At 36.2% G+C, this 12,032-nt stretch overlaps 1 protein-coding gene across 5 annotated transcripts in view; it reads right to left on the bottom strand.

Annotated features, from left to right (window-relative positions):
* Positions 1-12,032, bottom strand: part of EXOC4 (exocyst complex component 4) — an 815,858-nt gene that overhangs the window by 763,850 nt on the left and 39,976 nt on the right. The window lies entirely within an intron of this gene.

Below are 12,032 nucleotides of genomic sequence, written 5' to 3'. Positions count from 1 at the left end.
ACTCCCGGTGCAAAGTGGTTTGGGAGATTTTCAAGACAAAAGGACTGGATAAATCAAACTGGTATAGGAACGCCTACAATAAATGGAGAACATGAAGGATTCAGGGAACCTGGAGCAACCAACTCACTTTGAAACTCAAAGTGACATCTTCAAAGGGGAAAAAAAAAAGACAGCACGCATGATATGATCCCATTTATTCATGTACACAAAATTATGTTTAGGTATAAAGATCTTGTATCTTTTCAAAGAAAACTTAAAGAGCATACTCTAGGTGCTATTCTTTGAGAGAAAACAGAAATGACAGGATGAGCTTAGAGGGAAAGAACACAAGTGAGCTCCCTCAGGGATGAAAATGCTATGTGTATTATTCCCTGCTTAGGTTATACTAAATATTCCTAATAGGTACAGATAAAGGAAATAACTAATAATACTTCAGGGTAAAACCCTTAAATGTAATTATGGATACAAACACGCTCCTAAAGAATGAACCATTTAAACTAAAACAATAGGTAATTAAACCCATGAAATACGTTGGTGATCAAAAATGTTGATCACACAACTACAGCAGTCTAAGGAGTCATCTAGGAGACTGTGGACAGTGAACAGAGAAACCTTTGTAGCTGCCAAATATAAATCAGCCTGAAATGGTAAAGAAAATGTGATGGCTTATCCACAACCACATCACTTGTTTTGTGATGTGCTATAATCAAATGTCAGTAGCAAATAAGTTTCCTTAAGTTAACCAAGAAAGAATGGAAGAGTGACAAGCCCTGGGCCAGCTCTGCCCTCTGAAGCCTACCAGTTCATTTTCATGCTGACTTGCAACTGTCCCTGCTATGAGAGCCCCTGGGCCCAGAACAAGCTGCCAGCAATTCCAAATGGAAAGGCAGCTTCACAAAATGACCACAGTGTCCCCAAGGAGGAAAAAACAACAACAAATTCATTTATACTTATGCCCTAAAATGGATTTTAACTCGGGTCTCTAGCAGAGAAAAGAGGATGCATTAACTTTCAGTGACACTGAGATCCAGAAAATGAAAAATAATTTGGTAAACCACTGGCCCATCACGTAGCCTTATCCCTTAAGGTAATTAAATCCAGCTGAGATATTTAAGCTTAAAAACCACCCACTGCACATCCACACTTGATTTGTTTGTAGGAATTTACATGAAGATTTTTAACCCAAACAGTACATGTTCCAAATACAGAATTTTATGACAAGTGTCAACTTTCAAAGCCACCTAATTAAATTAAAAGTAAAAATTCAGGTAAAACACTTAGCACAGTGCCTGGCACCTCCTGAGTGCTCACTGAAATTATTTTTAACAGTACCTATTTATTCCATGAGTAAAGAAACCTGAGAGAGTATTCCCAACGTGTTTTAGTGAAGCAATTTCAGTAAGTGTTCCTTCCTTCTTTGAGCCATTGTACCCGTTTAAATGACAAATTTTGAATATATTTCCTTGACCCAAAATATAAGATAACATAATAACATATATTATCAAAGGTAGTCTCACAACTTCAAAAATTTGAAAACCTTACCACAAAAGAGAAAAGAGAATAGTCTCTTATTTCTATAAGAAAACACTGTGTTTTATTTTCTGGCCTTCACTTATTAATAGTCTATTTATAAAGCTATAATTATGGAAGCTGGACAAGGCCACTGTCTTCCCTTATTCTAACCATACTAAGTGGTACTCAAATCAATTTAAAGAAAATAGTTGTCAATGCAACATTTGCTCTCTAGAATATATGGTTAGAAACCTAACATTTATCTTTTTTTTGTTTTCTTGAGATGGAGTCTTGCCGTGTTGCCCAGGCTGGAGTGCAATGGCACAATCTCGGCTCACTGCAACCTCCACCTCCTCAGTTTAAGTGATTCTCCTGCCTCAGCCTCCCGAGTAGCTGGGACTACAGATGCCTGCCCCCATGCCCAGCTAATTTTTTGTATCTTTAGTAAAGACAGGGTTTCACCATGTTGGCCAGGCTGGTCTCAAACTCCTGACCTTGTGATCCACTCACCCTGGCCTCTCAAAGTGCTGGGATTACAGGCATGAGCCACTGAGCCCAGCCCTAACATTTATCTTATCTGGTTTTAAGGAGTTTGAAACATAAAGTTTACACACAAAGGAAAAGCTGGTGAGGCAGCAGTCAACCCAACAGACTACCACTGACAGTCAATTCTGTTGTACTGGGGAGGTGCGGTTTCCAGGTATTTACTAAGATTTGAGATTTATTAGAAATAATAAAATAATCATCTGTATTTAGGAATGTGCATAATTAATGATAAAAAGATTGTTTTAATGTATGGGAAGTGGTCATTGTATACATTACTGCACTTTTCCAAATGTAATGACTACAGAGTACCTTTTAAATAACACACTGATTAAAGATTAACAGAAATTAAAGAGACACAGTTGGATTAATGTAGACAGCAACAAGATAGTCTCACAGGGTAGGTAGCTGCTATAAGAAATTATTAAAAAAAACAGGTTCATAAGTGTGACATGCAACGCTGAATAATGTCACAAATACAGATTAAAATTACAGGATAAAACATAGCAGATGAAAGACTAAACAGACAACATCCACGGTACAGTGAATTGGTAAATGCTGTCTATTCCTCTATTCACAAATCAAACACCATGCATTCATGCGCCAAATGATCTCTAATATGACCTCCTAGAATTATCAGGTGTATCTCACAGTTTATTTAAGTTAGATTACTATATAATAATGAGTCACCTAAATGTATTTAGAATTCTTCATATATATAGATAGATGTAAGTATTTTTAAATGCATTTTGGAGGAAAAAAGGTATCACTACCAGTGAATTTTTTCACAGAACACCTATTACCATCTAATAGAATATTAATGTTCTAGTCAACACAGTTGGAAACTGCTCAGATAGACAATAGAAATCTGTTTTAGAATTGAAAATAAATATTTCCTTTAGGATTATGAAGATAAGCAAACATTTTCCAAATGTTTTATCACATGATATTGACCAGGAAAGCATGTTTTGCTATTAGAAACCTATCCATGTAAGAAAACAAAAATTCTAAAAAATGTTTCTATAACTAAAAGAATAGCTCAAACACACAGTTAAAATGTATATAATCAAGAATTCAAAAAAATTTGCCTGAGTTGAGATATAAGTCTACAACAAAGGAAAATCTTTGCAATTAGGAACCACCATACCCTTAAATTTTCTTTCCCAATGTCTATTTCTCAACTTCATTTTAGTGTAACATACAGGAAATAATTATTTCCTAGTTAATGCTTGTCTTTAGCCAATCTTAATCACGCTTATCAGGTAAAAAGATCTAGTTTTGTGTTCTGACATGAATCACTGTAAATATTTTGGAGGAACACTAAACTTGGCCATTCTCAGCAGCTGCTTTGTTGAAGAAATGTTGTAAAAGAAACTATTGATCTTTTTATTTTTCTAGTTGAGGTGAGTAAGACACACAAAGGTAAATGACATGAGTAACTGTTTCTGAACAGAAATAAGGTTCAAGCCAAAAAAAGAAGAAAAACTGGTGTATAAACAAAAAACACAACTGATAACTAAACCATCTGGTAGCTAATAAGAAAATGCTTATTTTGGCAACACTGTTCCCTAAAGAAAGCAAATGTATTGCCATTGTTGAATCCAAAACAAATATTTCTTTGAGGACTCTGAAAATTATATGGTTCTAAAATGTTTTATCACTTTTCACTAGATCAGTAAATCTCCCTTAAGGAAGCATTTTTCTAGCAAGACAACATAACCATTCTGAAAATGTTGCCATGGTCTACCTTGGAGTTGCAGTAAAAAGATATGAAATTAGGCTACTCCAGAGAATTGATACCTTCCCCCTTCCTACATATATATAAGACACAGTTAAACAAACTGTTTGAGCAGTCTCAATTATTCAATAAACAAGAACATCACAAAATCTCTGTATGAACAAAAGAAACATGCCCTGAAGCCTAGATTTACTTAGTGCCCAGGTCACCCACCTGCTGCTGCCTGCCCCTGCACTGCTGGAAGGCAACCTCCGGTGGTTTTAGGGCCTGCTCCCCTAGAGGGCCCTCCACCCTCAAGTGTCCACCTTCAGAATCAGGGAGTCCTGGGTGGGCACAAGAAGCCTCCAGGTCTCCCAGTGAATGTGGAATGATTCCGACTCACGTCTAAGCAAGCAGCGAAGATATTCATCACACAGGAGCCAAGAATCCCAGATCATTCACTCACCAACTATTTCTACTTTGCTACATCTTATTTTTCCCAAGTCAGAAATTTTTATTTTTATCTTTATCAGAAAGAAACTAGTAAAACAAACAATGAAGCTTAGAAAAAAAAAAAAAAAAAAAACATGGTATCTATCACATTATTAACTTGAACCATAAGAAAACACTGTTTTTACAAGTTAAAACTGATCAAATATTGGTTATTTCCTATGGTCCAACCTAACAGCTGCAGCAGCAAGTCTGAAAGCTTTGATAGATCTGGGACATCACAGCACTCTTTGCAGTACATTGTAGCCTTTATAGAACTCCATGTATTTAACTGCATCAGATAAACTAGGAACAATTTTACTAGTAGAATATACCACAATATATATGTATGTGACATAAATGTGCAAGCAAGTGAACCCAAAATTTCCAACTGTTAATACAAACCTAATAACAGTATCCACGTAACTTTTGTTTACAGCATGACACCAGTAGACTGGTCTTCATGTAAAAATGGTGATCGGGGGAATAAGAGTATGGGACATGAAAGGGAAAATAAAGGGGATTCATTCAAGGGTCAGGGCTATTGTGAAGGTTTCAGGGACTCTTGCGGGATCTATGGGAAAAACAACCTCTGATTTCAGTTTCACTGGAGAAGACTAAGATGATGTGTCTGGCTCCCTATGGCCAAGCTTTGCCACTGCCTGAAAGCCACAGGGTTACTGACAGTCTGGTGCTGAAGACGGAGTTCCAAAGACAGCTGCATCAGGAGCAACGCCAAGTGCCTGGAGCAAGAATACTTTTTTCTTCTAACTCCTCAGCCTATATGATAATCAACAGTGATCAAGTAAGACAATCAAAAATGCCCATTCTTAAATCACCCTGATAAAATAATATCGATCAGACCCATTCAGGTGCCCTATCTCCCTTAGGAAACCCAATACCTATAAAGCAGACTTGGTGTACTCTCACCATCAAAAAAAGGATGCTGTCTACCTCCCTTCTCCCTTCATTACTGCCAGGGTTACTGCATGTTTTTATTTAATAAACCTTCATCAGCTCAAATGAAGGGTTGTTATTAGTTGAGCTAACAGCAAATGATAATGCTCCAGAGAGATATCAGTGCTTGTTGGTGCATTAACAAAGAGAGGAGAAGAACTGAGGTCAAGCATATGTCAATGTAAATGAGGCGATATTAGGTACTAAGGGCTTAATGCAATAGACTGCCAGGGAGATAATGGAATTTACAGGATAAGGCGAATTAGATGAAGTTATTGATAAGTGAATGAAGGGAGGGGGGCCTGCAAGATAAAGTGCTGTCAAAGAAAAGGCCCTTTACTTGTGAATTTATTCTTTAAAGTATCTTCAGATCTATCTTGGAAAATAAAACTCGAAAACAGGATCAAATGTGACTTCTTCCTTCATGAAAGATCTCACCCTATTACTACCACGAAATGCGGACTTGTTCTAAAAGCATACCATTTTATTAAGCTATTCTTAAGCATTCTTCGGGGTTCCCTCTTTTGTTGTTGGTTTTTTGTTTTTCCCCCTTAAACATCAGGGCATTCTGCCACAAATAATTCCCATATTTTATTAAAGCGAAAGTAATCTTTTTTTTTCCCCTCCTAAAGTAGAGACAGCCAAGTCTTCTAAGATACCCTATCAGCCTGAGCCTCACAGAACGGCAGTATCTGAGAGATGAAAACTAAGAACTTTCTATTGAAAGAGACCTTTAAAGGTTGTCAAGACTGGGGTCCCACCCTAATTTCACAGATTAAAAAAAAGTCAGGCCTAGAATGGTATTTTTTTCTTAAGCTTGGCATTTCTCCCAAATTACAAAAATAATACCTACTCAACCAAGAAAACTTGAAAAACACAGAAAATTACAAAAGAAAAAGATCATCATATTGTCACTCATCTGATGCAATAATATATAATATTTTAACCTAGTTCTTTCCAATCATTTTTCCATGCAAAGTGTTTGCAAAAATACTTGTTTTTAAACATGCTTTTTCCATTTGGCAATACACTGGGAGCATGTGCCTATCCCTAAACATTATATTTAGTATTTTCATACTAGTCCATGAGTATGACTATACAATGACTTAAACCAATTCCCTATATTTAAGTCATTGCTAGTCTTTTTACTTTCATAGATCTTACTGTGATAAGTATCCTTGTATACATATTTGTAACACAAAACAGTTATAATTCTTAATTCTTTCTTTAAAACAAAATTCTAGAAGTAGATCGCAAGTCCTAAGCTATGTACAGTTCTAGGGGTTCTGATGCATAATTCCACATTAAGAGCCTTATTTCTTCTAAAAGGCCTTGTAACAGATCTGTTCACAATTACCTTTCTGATGAAATTAAACTATACTTAACACGGTAAGAGAAAGATAATTGTAAACTGCTCATAGGAAAGCTTAGAAAAAAAACCTCTTTTGTTCCTAACCTCATGGTCCCTTCAATTCCCAGTTCCCATCACTGCTCTGTAAGAGAGCATTAAAACCTAGGTTTCTACTACAAAATCCAATAGAAGAGACCACTAGAAAAGCCATTCTCTTTTAACAAGCGTCCTAAAGTCACTCACCACGTCATGTTATTTGTTACTCTGGGACAAGAAAAAGTTACAGAACAACTCTCTTTTTAAGAGTTGGCAAAGGAGGTCTCAGAATCACTTCAGGCTTGCACTTTAATCAAGACAATTTCGCCCACACTCTGCAAGAGCCCCAAATCCATTAGAAATGCTCAGCACTTACACAGCTCTTTACTAACATGAACTATTAAAATCCCACAAAGGAATGATAGAGGAATATGGCTTTTTTCATTTCAAGAGCTAGGCAACCACAAGTAATTAGTATTGGGATGAATCTCAGAGAAAATAGACTTCTTTAACAAGCTCCTCCTATCTTGTCGAGCCAAGCAAAAGCTACTGATTAGCATTCTCAGACCATCATCAAGTTGAGACTGAAGTCCCCTATCAACAACATGGGTTGTCATCAGCTGCAATTTACACAAATATCTAGTTCCCATCTGGCCACAGACTGACCAATCAAAAATCTGTTCAAGAAAGGTCGTATGTGAGGTTGAAACCAGAAATATGATGGAGGATGGCAGCAAACGACTTAGGTATTATTCTTGACTTAGAGCATTCTTCCTGTAGACTCAAGTGTGCAAACACAGTCACACTTGGTTTATCTGATTAAAACAGGTATGCATTAATGATGGTAGCACCAGAATAGAAATGCTGCTCACTGTAAACAAGCCCAGACTCCTGCATTTTCTTTTTACCTGGCACGGGGAAATGACGACGATGATACCTACACCATTTTAAATTTTTATACTGCTTTATATTCTACAAAGCACTTTTCCTGTACTATATTTCACTTTTATTCTCATAACCATTCTATAATGTAGACAGGTAAGTATCTGTTTATCTGTTCTACAGATAAGGATACTAAAACAGAGAGATAATGTAATTTATTTATCTAAGCTCAAGGAACTGGTAAGTTGTTGAATCAGGACTAGAATTAAGAACTTCTTGCTTTTAAATTCACTTTGTTTCCACTATTACACACTATACATAGTCACCACTTGTAAATTAATAAACATATTCTCTAATTTCAATCCATTAAATCCCTGCAGTAGGTCATATCAGGACCCACAACAAAGATGCACAAATCAGAGCATCAAAATGACAGTTCTAAAGAGTGCAAGTCAGTCCAAACATGGAGAATCATCTCATTTAAAAACTATGTGAGTTAACTACTAAATCATCTCATTTAACTACTAAACCGATTGACCAAATAATCAGACTATAAAATCAGAATAAAAGCCAAATACTCATTAGCTCTATCCCAAAACTAAAATAAAGTATGGCAACCAAGCAACTTCAAACAATAAACTTCTACATAAATGTGAGTATCACCATGTGATGTGTGTCTTACATAAATACTTGGTTTCCAACTACTTACCACTGTCGCTAAATGAAGACAAGGACAATAAGTTTTGCTGAATTCCACAGAACAAGCTATACCCTACACCAATAGTTCCAATTTTGTCTGCATGTTGGCATTACCTGGAGAATGTCAATAACTGAAGTCAGTGGCCCACCCCTAGAGATTTTTATTTAACCGGTCTGGGATGTGACCTGAATTTAGAATTCTTGCAAGATCCCCTAATGTGCAGTGTGGGAATCACTGCCCCATAGCCAAGCAAGCCAAATGGAAACTGCTGAACCTCGTAGGCTTTAGTGCAATAAAACAGAATTTCCATTGGCTTTAAAATAAAAGAGGCAAATGAATAGCAGATAAAAAAGCAAAATTAAAAAAAGGAAAACTAATACAATAACCAGGTGCTTATCAAACAATCTGGTTTCTAAAAACCCCAGCCTTCAAAAACAAATATAAATAAAAAGGGCCTTGAGCAGCATGAAAAAACAGCTACCACAAAGCCCTGCACTTCTACTCTATAAGAGAAAAATAAAGCTGTCACAAACCTACTCACTTAATTGTAGATATAAAAAAACAAAGTTACTCATTTTGTTTTCATCTTTTCCTAAATCTTTTTGAAGGCAAGAGAAGAATGAAGGGGGGGTCCCAAATGCGGCTAAAAGCAGCTACAGCTGACCACCCCTATTTAAATAGCAAACCACACTACCCCTACCCCAATCCCCAGTACTCCCAGTCTCCCTGTCTTATTGTAGTTTTCTCCATAGTACTTAACATAATTTGAGAGACACTATTTGTTCACCATCTGTCTCTTCCCACTAGCAAGTAATATCCTCCAAGGTTAAGGCCACCTTCACACATACACATACAAACAACAGAAGTTATCAACAATGGCATTATCACATGTTAAAGACCCAATCATTTGTCTCTTTATCAAAATATGTGCCAGATTCTTTCCTGATAAATTATTAGCATAGAATATTGGCCTCAGTCTTTCAAGCTGCCCTTCTACACTAGGAACAGATGGGCTTTAGCGATGGCTATTTCATTATTGATCACTGATATATTTTTATCATGTTGTGGAAAATCCATACGGAATACTGGAACATTGTTTTACAGTCACCGAACCACTTTCAGGTTTAGTCCAATAAGCTCACTAGAATATTCCAGCTCCTGTTATCTACAGAGCTTTCACGTCGATACTTTTCCCAGAGTAATAAGAAAAAACAGTTCTGTGAGATCTCAGAAACTTTCAAGCCAGATAAAAGGGATGTATGTATGTTTTGGCTCCCTTTTTTCTTGCTTGCACATTAATCATTTCGCAGTGGATGCATGATCACCCATTCCTTGCGCATAAAGAAGAGAAAATAAGATCAGTCTATTTGCTAATGACACAGTTTTATTGACACAAACAGAAGCAACCTCACTGGTCCACTGGTCCTGCTATCTAAGCACTCACAGAAACAACAGCTTAACACCAACTCTTCTAACACTAAAATGTTCTGATGACAAACACCTTCCAGCACTGACCTGGCTTTTATCTAATGATGATACCCAGTGGATTAACATATTTACTTACCTAAAAGTAGATTTTACAAGCTCGTCTTGGATACTTTACCAACAAATTACATTGCTCAGAATTATACAATCAATGGGTACCCTATGAACATATTTTTAATGTAAGCTGAGTAGGTAATTGATAACACAGAATCTGAAATTTGTCCATGCCAAATCCTAGAAATATAACACAGAATTGTTAGAGAAGACTAGAATTGCTTTCTGAGAAAAACCCTATCCGCCCACAAGAGTTCCTTTAACTTTAAAAAAGGTGGGCTGGTCTTTCATTTAGGTACATCCATGTTAGGCCAAGAAGAAAAGGAATCAAAACTGCTTAATCCAACCCTACTCCAACTTCTACTAGCTCAAAAGAAGTCCACCTCCAAGGCAGTTTTTGAGATTATAACATGGAAGCAATCATCATATCATTTCCTACAATATCAGTAAAATTTATTGATTATAAATAACATTTCAAAAACTTTATATTGCATATACTTTATATACACAGTTTAATATCTCACTTAATCCATTCAGCAACCCTTGGAGATATATATTATTCTTAACTCCAGCTTTCAGCAAGATAAATTACTAACCACAAGTCATCCAGCTACTAAGAGTCAAAGGTGGGATTCAAGCATCAGACGACCTAACCCAAATTAAGACCCATGCTGACATTCACAACCCACCATGTTATCCAATTCCAAAGGATCTTGTTAACTAAAAATACTACAAATATATTTATTTTATTACATAAGATCTTAGAAAACTATTCAATTAAATAGCTGCCCTAATCTCTTTATCCCAGATACGGCCACATCTACACAGTGTAAGTGAAATAATTCCATTACACCATTCTCTCAGCAAAGCACTCTGGGATCCTCTAGGAAGAAGGCAGCTATATAAATATAAGTTGTTATTATAATTATCATAATAATCCTTATCTGACTATACAGCTATGGATTCTTTTTAAAACGCATATAAATAAAGACAGACAGAATGATTAAGAGACATTCAAAATCTCTACAATCTCAGGAAGGCTTAGAAATGAAAAAATTATTTTAGTCACAAGCCTTGTGACTGTCAGCTAAAGTGCTTCAAAACTATTTGCACTGGCTTGGTTTCCACTGATTGAATGCAATTATGAATTGACTTCTATGGGATGATAAATCAGAACTTGTGTAAGTGGTTTTCAAAGCTCATCTGTGCAATTTTAGTTTGATGCAGACTTCTACACACATTTTCCCTTAAAAAAAGTTTATGAAAATATTAACTATCATGAAATACCTTCCTGGTTGGCTCATGCCACTGGGAAGAAGCTGCTATTCTTGTATTAATAATTCTTCCCAGAATTAATCACTCTTTGTACATTAGAACCAGCAGCTGGAGTGTTTTGAGTGATAATGAAACCTGTAACAAGGCATCTTCAGCCGTCTTTTCAAGACAATAAGGGAATTAAAATTTCAATTTAAATGCAGACGTTTGAAACACGCTTCACTGGCAAAATTACTTCAATTAATGTGAGTGGAATACAAAGGACAGACTGCAGAAATGTGATGCTGCAACCAGAAATTATGTCATTAATGTGCTTGCATCAACCCAGCACAATGACTGCAAAGGTCTAATTTAAACCGTACATATCACAAAGCTACAGGCTACAATATTAATCAAGTCTCTGATTTCAATGTGACGGATACAGGCTTCTTGTTGGATCATTTTTAGCTTTTCATAAGCCAACAGCAGCTGTTTACCTTGAAGAAAGAAACAAAAGGCCAGACCTATTTGCAGACATTTCCTGTCATGACAATTTAATTATTTTATGCAGTACTCGGTTATCATATCAAAAGAAGAAACAAATATCTCATCTAAAAGCCAAGCCTATAGCTACCAGACCAGTCTGATGGTGCAGTAGGAATAGCAGGAGCTGCCAAGAGCAATGGGTCACCATAGAGTTATTTACTCTGGGTTTATTAATCTATTCTGAGTAGAGATTAAATTACTAAGCATCTGCATCTGCCTTAAAATAGAAATGCAAAATCTTCTGACAAACAAATCCAAGGAAATCAGGGGGTTTTGAAGGACTAGATTGTTTTGTCTTCACTTTCTTCTGATGTCTTTTAGCAAAGATTTCGATTTGGACCCTTGAGATGGCTTAAGTAGATTTTACTTCCAACAGTACATAACCATGGAGAAAGAAAATGTGATTGTTTTTCATGTGAAGTCCAATGAAAGCAATTATAGGGCTTACTACTCAATCTTATATACAAAAGACCAAGTTGAAGATATCTCCAACCTTTCAAGTGCAC

This window comes from Pongo pygmaeus, chromosome 6, assembly GCF_028885625.2.
Source record: "Pongo pygmaeus isolate AG05252 chromosome 6, NHGRI_mPonPyg2-v2.0_pri, whole genome shotgun sequence".
Taxonomy (NCBI): Eukaryota; Metazoa; Chordata; class Mammalia; order Primates; family Hominidae; genus Pongo; species Pongo pygmaeus.
The sequence above is the reverse complement of the archived record's forward strand: the minus strand, read 5'-3'. Positions and strand labels throughout refer to the sequence as shown.